Source organism: Rhinopithecus bieti, unplaced genomic scaffold (assembly GCF_001698545.2).
Source record: "Rhinopithecus bieti isolate Rb0 unplaced genomic scaffold, ASM169854v2 scaffold_32083, whole genome shotgun sequence".
Taxonomy (NCBI): Eukaryota; Metazoa; Chordata; class Mammalia; order Primates; family Cercopithecidae; genus Rhinopithecus; species Rhinopithecus bieti.
Window position 1 is genome coordinate 1,673,213 of NW_016814096.1, and position 8,844 is coordinate 1,682,056.

At 44.6% G+C, this 8,844-nt stretch overlaps 1 pseudogene across 1 annotated transcript; it reads left to right on the forward strand.

Annotated features, from left to right (window-relative positions):
* The first annotated feature begins 6,521 nt into the window (after positions 1–6,521).
* On the forward strand, positions 6,522–7,046 carry LOC108513838 (60S ribosomal protein L32 pseudogene; annotated as a pseudogene). Its single transcript, XR_001881035.1, has one exon. The product of XR_001881035.1 is annotated as a 60S ribosomal protein L32 pseudogene (transcript).
* The last annotated feature ends 1,798 nt before the right edge of the window (positions 7,047–8,844 follow it).

Consider the following 8,844-nt stretch of genomic DNA (forward strand, 5'->3'; position numbering starts at 1 on the left):
AAAAAAAAAAAAAAAAAAAAAAAGAAAAGAAAAGAAAGAAACTATCTTGTCTAAGCCACTGCTTTGGCGGAGTTTCTGTCACTTGTATTTGAATCCAATCTTAATTGGTACAACAGTTTTTTTTTCAATGGTAAAGAAGTGGAAACAACCTCAGTGGCCCACAAGAAAGGACTGGCTAAATTCCTTCACTCATTTGCTTACTCATTTATCGCATTTTTAGTGAGTGCCCACCACATGCTCAGCTTTGATCTAGGCTCTGAGCTATTGGGGATTTAGTGGTAAAAAAGGTGTTGTCTCTAACCTGACGAACTTTGTTAAAAGAAGAGGCAGAAGGCATAAGTAAATGCACAATACAATGATGTGTAATTAGTGGAACCGTAGAGGCTAAGTAGTTTAAAAAATATAGGAAAGGATAGGAAAGATAGGAAAAATGGTGACACATTGCTAAAAAGTGGATAAAGATCATGCACACTGAGTTCAATTTGTGAAACAGCATATATATTTGCATGGAGAAAAAACTAAACTGATAGATGCTTTGTCTGAACACCTTGAACAGCAGTGGTATTTAGTAGGTAAACAATACATGATTAATGAATGAAAGAATCTATTTCAGGATCAGGGTATTCTGTTTTTTCTAGGTATTTTTCTGTACTTTTCAAATGCCCCCCAATAAGTATATATTACTTTTGTAATAAGGAAAAAATATCACCATTAGGAAACTGTGAATTAGGGAGTTAAGGATCAAGACGGTGTGTAGAGCAGCGATTTTTGTTAGAATGCAAACTAAGCTGTGCTAGACTTAGTCTCAAAAAGAAATGCAAGTCTGAGGTCTGAGTCTGGCCTCTCCCTAAGGGGTGGGGGCTGTGGCTCTCCACCCCATGCGCGGTCTGGAAGCAGGCAAGAAAGTTTGCCCTGGGCTTTGTTCTACATTTTAGTGGAGCAGGGCCCACTGCAACCAAGTTATTAAGCACTAGGTCTATCACTTCTCTTCCCGTGGCTCCTCTCCGCTGGGCCTCCTGCCCTACCATCAAGGCAGCTGTTGTTGTTTTGTAGAGGCTAATTAACTCCACACTGCATGAAGCCAGACGCTAATTGGCCCAGTCACTTAATCAACTTTAATGTCTCTCTTCTGGTGGACACGGCTGCTGCTTTTTGTTCCCCTGATCATCAACAAACGCGGTTCCAGGGGAATGGCAGCAACAGCCTCTGGTGGTGACAGCCTCAGCCTGTCACCTACCACGGGAAATACTGAGGCTCGTTTTGACACCTCAGCTCAGTGGACAGGCCCTCAAGTTCATGATCACCGAAGCATCTTGAGACCTGAGCTTATTGCTTCTCTTCCAAACACTGCATGATGATATGAGTCATCAGATGGTTGGTTCCTCAAGAGAATTCGCCTCATCTCTGTCTGTTGCTGACACATACTTAAGGCTATAACATCTAACTTATACAGCTACCTTTTGCTGAGTTTTTTTTTTTTTCTGTAGCACTGTGTTGGAGCCTTTCCAGCAGAACACGAACACAACAATTGCACAGAGTAGGTAAGCAATACAGATTTTTAACCGAATGAGGAAAAGTGATGTTTATCACTTTTATCCCATTTGTCAGATGAGGACACTGAGGCAACAATAGTGTTTACATCTGTAATTGAAATGATGTACATATTCCTATAAGATTAGGACCAGGAAGTATTCTAATCCCCCCGACCTGTTTTTTGTTTTTTTGTTTTTAGAAGTGGAAGCTTTCCAAAAGAAAAATGACTTTCCTAAGGACACAGAGTATGACAAACAGAATAGTGTTACCCTTCCCAAAGCCGTTTACCTGCTAATCCCCAGAAGCTATACATTTGTTACCTTAGATGGCAAAACAACCTTGCTGGTGTGACTAAATTAGGATCTGGAGATGGGAAGCTTCTCCTGGAGTATTTAGTTGGGTCCAATGTAATCACAAGGGTCCCTATAAGAGGGAGACGGAAGTCTATGAGTAGAGAGAGCTGTAAGAACAGAAGCGATGTCAGATAGGAGAGAAGAAGCTGCTGGCTTTAAAGATGGAAAGATGGGCCACAAGCCAAGGAATGCAAGAAACCTCTGGAAAATGCAAGCTGGAAAACAGAAGGAGATAGATATTCCCCTGAAGTCTTCAGAAGAAATGTAGTGCTGCCAACACCTTAATTTTAGACTTCTGACCTCCAGAACTATAAGAGAATAAAACTGTAATGTTTTAAGCCACAAAGTTTATGGTAATTTGTTACAACAGCCATGGCAAACGAATACTGATTTTGTTACTGCAACAATACAAAACTGTTACACACTGCAAGTGGAAGATTTAAAGGGCTTGACATTTAGGCATTAGGATGTGAAAACCCTTTTTGACTGAATTGATGAGATTTTTCCATACCTAATCAGTCTATGGTGATTTTGAATTCTAGCTTCCCATAAAGATGAAGATAACTGTGCAGGTGGAACTGTTGGCCTGCTTTCTCACCGCTGACGTTTCCTGTCTCCTTCCTAGTCTATTCTACACTTTCTGCCCTTTTACTTCCTCTTTCTTCCTCAAGAATCTAAAACCAAACATTGCCAGGCACAGGGACTCACATCTGTAATCCTAGCACTTTGGGAGGCCAAGACGGGTGGATCACCTGAGCCCAGGAGTTCAAAACCAGCCTAGGCAACTTGGCAAAACCCTGTCTCTACAAAAAAAATACAAAAAATAAGCCAGGTGTGGTGGCATATACCTGTAGTCTCAGCCACTCAGGAGGCTGAGGTGGGAGGATCACCTGAGCTTGGGGAAGTTGAGGTTATAGTAAGCTGTGATTGTATCACTGTACTCCAGGCTGGGCAACAGGAATGAGACCCTGTCTCAATAAATAAATAAATCCAGCCTCACAATAGAGCTCATCTGGGGGAAACCATGGTTCTGTGTCAGTCTGAATGTCAGCTTTAACTGGGGCAGAAACAGTCACAGAACTTGTGGGAGGTTGGTGTTTGGGAGATGGTAGACAGAACACTTAAACTCTTGTGTTTGAATTTTACCTACCCCACCTGCTTCCAGCGTGCCTCCATTTCATCCTCCATCTGAAGGGTTGTTGTAAGGATGCAATGAAATAACCCATGTCGGGCTGGGTGCGGTGGCTCTCGCCTGTAATCCCAGCACTTTGGGAGGCCAAGGCAGGCAGATCATCTAAGGTCAGGAATTTGAGACCAGCCTGGCCAACATGGTGAAACCCCCGTCTCTACCAAAAATACAAAAAATTAGCTGGGCGTCGTGATGGGCGCTTGTAATCCTAGCTACCTGGGAGGCTGAGGCAGGAGAATCACTTGAACCTGGGAAGTGGAGGTTGCAGTGAACTGAGATCATGCCACTGCACTCCAACCTGGGCAACAGAGTAAGACTCTGTCACCAAAAAAAAAAAAAAAAAAAAAAAAAAGGAAAAAAGAACCCATGTCATGGTTAGCGTAATACCTGGCAATGATAAATGCTCAACCAGATGTTGGTGACAATGACACTGACTCAAACTGAGCTCCTGGTTCTCAGGAGCCTGGGTTTACTCCTCAGAGGCTTGAGATCTAGAGCAGTGGTTCTCAAACTATAGCATGCAACAGGTTCCTGTGAAAGGGACTCAGCCCCTCTTCCAGAGTTTGATTCAGTAGGTCTGGGGTGGGGCCAACATCCATCCCAGGCAATGGGGATTCAGTGGCACCAGAGACTACACTTTGAGAACCACTGATTTAGAGCTGAGAGTCAAGGATGGTGCCTTCACTATTGTTCCCCAGTGCCCATCACAGTGTCTGACATATAATAGGCATTCAACAAATATTTGTAGAATGAATACATTTTTTTCCTCTGTCTCCCTGAGGCTTTAAATGTCTGGGAAGTTGCCCTTCTCCATAAAAGAATTCCTTTCTCTATCTTTTTTATTGCCATCATATTTACTACAACTTGGTGCTGACAATCTCCTCTTCATAGACTCCCTGTTTTCCCCTTGAATACCCTCCATTTCCCCAGCGAATGTGTCTCCCTGGATCTCAACCTTTTCCATTAACTCCATGCACTGCACAGCCTGTTCCAGGACATCAAACTTTAATTTAAACAGAAAATAATCAATAAGCTTAGCAAATTGCCCACGGCAACCTCTGCTGAGTGAATCAAAGAGTTTTATAGGTAATTTAAAGGGTGTCTTCACTCATCCCTCAAGGTAAAGCTTAGCACATTGACAAGAGCCCTTTTCCGCCCTGGCTCAGGAAGCTCTGGAAGGAAATGAAAGAGAAAGGACTTAGGTCCTGGGGTTGGGGGAGGCTGGGCCGGGAAGGAAAGATCTGTCTTTTAGGATTAAAAGCTTCTAAGAAAAAAACACTGACATTAGATATTGAACCCCATATGAGTTGGGGAGTTCTGGATTGCAGAAAACAGAAATGGACTCTGGATAACTTTAGAAAATAAAAATAGCCGGGCGCGATGGCTCAAGCCTGTAATCCCAGCACTTTGGGAGGCCGAGACGCGTGGATCACGAGGTCAGGAGATCGAGACCATCCTGGCTAACACGGTGAAACCCCGTCTCTACTAAAATACAAAACTAGCCGGGCGATGAGGCAGGCGCCTGTAGTCCCAGCTACTCGGGAGGCTGAGGCAGGAGAATGGCGTGAACCCGGGAGGCGGAGCTTGCAGTGAGCTGAGATCCAGCCACTGCACTCCAGTCTGGGCGACAGAGCGAGGCACTCTGCCTCAAAAAAAAAAAAAAAAAGAAAGAAAATAAAAATAATGCCAGTCTATAGGGTGTAATTGAAGAAAAAAGCCAAATAGCTGGGTCGTCTATTAGCAACCAGGGCTGCTTTCTCATAGGTGCTGTTTAGAGATGTATCTGTGCTGCTTCCTGTCTTTGTGTCTTCTGATTCAAGATTCGTATTCCAAGCAAACATCTGAGCAGCCTCACTGGGTTCCAGTCATAGCCTTCCCTTGGCCCTCAGGGAGAAGTGCCCCATGGAAAGTCTCACCAAGAATGTATGTGGGAAGAGAGGAATAGCAAGGTGGGGAGTTACTGAGGAAGGGAGTGGTGAAGCAGGACTGGCAAACACATGTTTCTACTAAGGAACACTTCTGATATTAAGAGTTTTTTTTTTTTTCCCAAATGAGAGCAGCCAATCCGACACTATATGTGAGTATTTATGAGATCCTGGGGTCCATGCAGGACTTTGAAGGACCATCAAGCACGTAGCCTGTTTATGTGCCCAAGCCAGGGAGCTATTGTTTTCCAAGAATATCCCCAGGCTCCTCTGAGAAGATTGTTCAACTTCTAACTCCTTACAAACAAGGCATTCTTCTCTCTATCCAGGGTGACATGACAAATATTTGATGACTGGCATGCCATAGGCATAGACTAATCAAAAGAACAGCTGTAAAGAGCACAAAGAGCACCAAAATGGTCCATGCCACTGACCATCAGTCTAGTGTCTCCTGAACCCAAGTAGAGCATTGAAAGCCCATTCCTGCCGGGCATGGTGGCTCATGCCTGTAATCCCAGCACTTTGGGAGGCCGAGACGTGCGGATCATGAGGTCAGGAGATCGAGACCATCCTGGCTAACACGGTGAAACCCCGTCTCTACTAAAAATACAAAAAATTAGCTGGGTGCGGTGGCAGGTGCCTGTAGTCCCAGCTACACAGGAGGCTGAGGCAGGAGAATGGCGTGAACCCAGGAGGCAGAGCTTACAGTGAGCTGAGATTGCACCACTGCTCTCCAGCCTGGGTGACAGAGCAAGACTTCGTCTCAAAACAATAATAAAAATAAATAAAAATAATAAAGAAAGAAAGAAAGCAAGCCCATTCCTTCTGATCTGCACAACGAATGTCTAGAATGGCTTCTCTTTCCTTGGGAGAAGTACTGGGGTCTTCTTTCCTGAGTTTCACAGACTCAGAGCTTTGTCAGTGCCTCCAGAATTTAGTGTGAAAACAGTCAGATGGATCTAGCCTTCTGAACAGAGCTGCAATTATGCCATGCAGTCTACTACTTTCTCCTGCCTGTTGGACTCTGGAGCCAGACTGCTTGAGTTTGAAACCCAGCTCTGTGACCTTGATCAGTTTACCCTTTCTGAGCCTACCTTTCATGTGTGAAAGGGAGATAATTGTAGACCTGTGACATGGTTTGGCTGTGTCCCCACCAAATCTCATCTTGAATTGTAGCTCCCACAATTCCCACGTGTTGTGGGAGGGACCCAGTGGGAGTAATTGAATCATGGGGGTGGGTCTTTCCCGTGCTATTCTTGTGATAGTGAATAAGTCTCATGAGATCTGATGGTTTTATCAAGGGGAGTTTCCCTGCACAAGCTCTCTTCTCTTGTCTGCTGCCATGTGAGACCTGCCTTTCACCTTCCTCCATGATTGTGAAACCTCCCCAGCCACGTGGAACTGTGAGTCCATTAAACCCCTTTCTTTTGTAAATTGCCCAGTCTTGGGTATGTCTTTATCAGCAGCATGAAAACAGACTAATACAGCCTACCTCATAAATGTTGTAAGAATTAAATAGCTCTCTTCCTCGGCGCTGCCTATGGAGGTGGCAGCCATCTCCTCCTCGGCATCATGGCCGCCCTCAGACCCCTTATGAAGCCCAAGATCGTCAAAAAAAGAACCAAGAAGTTTATCCAGCACCAGTCAGACCGATATGTCAAAATTAAGCGGAACTGGCGGAAACCCAGAGGCATTGACAACAGGGTTCATAGAAGATTCAAGGGCCAGATCTTGATGCCCAACATTGGTTATGGGAGCAACAAAAAAACAAAGCACACGCTGCCCAGTGGATTCCGGAAGTTCCTGGTCCACAACGTCAAGGAGCTGGAAGTGCTGCTGATGTGCAACAAATCTTACTGTGCCGAGATTGCTCACAATGTTTCCTCCAAGAACCGCAAAGCCATCGTGGAAAGAGCCGCCCAGCTGGCCATCAGAGTCACCAACCCCAATGCCAGGCTGCGCAGTGAAGAAAATGAGTAGACAGCTGGTGTGCACGTTTTCTGTTTAAATAAATGTAAAAACTGCCATCTGGCATCTTCCTTCCTTAGTTTTAAGTCTTCAGCTTCTTGGCTAACTTAGTTGGTCACAGAGATCGTTCTTTTGCTCAAACCCCTTTGGAATCTCCCGTTTGGAGGGGATTTGTAAAGGACACTCGGTCCTTGAACAGGGGAACGTGGCCTCAAGTGCACAGTTGAGGCTGGGGATGAGGGGCACAGACTTGGTAGGTTCTAAGACACTTGGAGAAGCTGTGGGTCCCAAGCCACAAGTAGTCATTCTTAACCTTGCTTTGTAAAGTTAGGTGACAGGTTATTCCGTGTGATGCTTGTGAGAATTGAGAAAATATGCATGGAAATACCCAGATGAATTTCTTAAACAGATTGTTATGGGATGCCTAAATTGCATCCTGTAACTTCTGTCCAGAAAGAACAGGATGATGTACAAATTGCTCTTCCAGGTAATCCACCACGGTTACTGGAAAAGCACTTTCAGTCTCCTATAACCTTCCCACCAGCTGCTGCTTCAGGTATGTTACAGCAGTTTGCCAAGGCGGGGACCTAACTGGTGACAATTGAGCCTCTTGACTGGTACTCTTAGAATTTAGTGACATGTGGCCCTGATTTTTTTTTTGGAGACGGGGTCTTGCTCTCACCCATGCTGAGAGTGCAGTGGCACACTCACTACAGCCTTGACCTCCCCAGGCTCAGGTGATCTTCCCACCTCAGCCTTCCAAGTAGCTGGGACTACAGATGCACACCTCCACACCTGGGTAGTTTTTGAAGTTTTTTTTTTTTGTAGAGATGGTCTAGCCATGTTGCCTAGGCTCTTGAACTCCTTAGCCTCCCAAAGTACTGGGATTACAGGCACCTTACGTAGTGTATATAGGTCATGAGGGATATAGGATGTGGTACTTACAAGATAGAAATGCTTACAGGATGTTTTTCCGTAACCATCCAACTACCAGAAATGCTGTGCTGGTTATAACAAAGCTTTTCTAGGTCTAGTCTCATTCTAGTAGATAGGCATCTTACAGATTGTCTCCTGTTCAAAACCTAGTCATAAATATTTATAATGTAAACTGGTGATTTTGGGGATTTTTTTTTTTTTCCTGGAGACTGTCATGCTGTCACTCCGGCTGGAGTGCAGTGGCTTGATCTTGGCTCACTGTAACTTTTGCTTCCTGGGTTCAGGCGACTCGATTCTCCTGAATCTCCTCAGTCTCCTGAATAGCTGGGACTACAGGCCTGCCACCGTACCCAGCTAATATTTTTAGTAGGGACAGGGTTTCGCCATGTTGGCCAGGCTGGTCTCAAACTCCTGACCTCAGGTGATCTGCCCACCTCAGCTTCCCAAAGTGCTGGGATTACAGGTGTGAGGCACCGCACCTAGCCTCATTTTTGGGATTTCTTACAAATTGACAAGTGCATTCAAGATATTGGTCTCACAATTAGACACGAGTTGTGTAGAGAAAAGTAACTTAGAATCTAATCTTTATTAACTTAGGATGTCACAAAATACTTGGGCCTGCCACTTGCATTTCTTTGTCCTCAATGCTAAACACTAGACACATTTGAAACCTTCCTCAGAAGGAAACAAACCAACGGGTTATGCCTGGGTGGTGGCATAGATGTGTAATTCATTGTTGCCCAATTTGCTAATAAGTATTTTGAAATTAGAAATGAAACGAGGTCCAAACCTGTCCAGTTCCCTACCCAACCCATTTCTCCTCCCTGGAAAAGAAACACATCCAAATTTCTGATTCATCGCTGCCACTTAGAAATGCACCGTTTTGAATTATAAAATGTTAATGACTCAAGTATCTTTTCTTTTTGAAATGCCCGGCCTG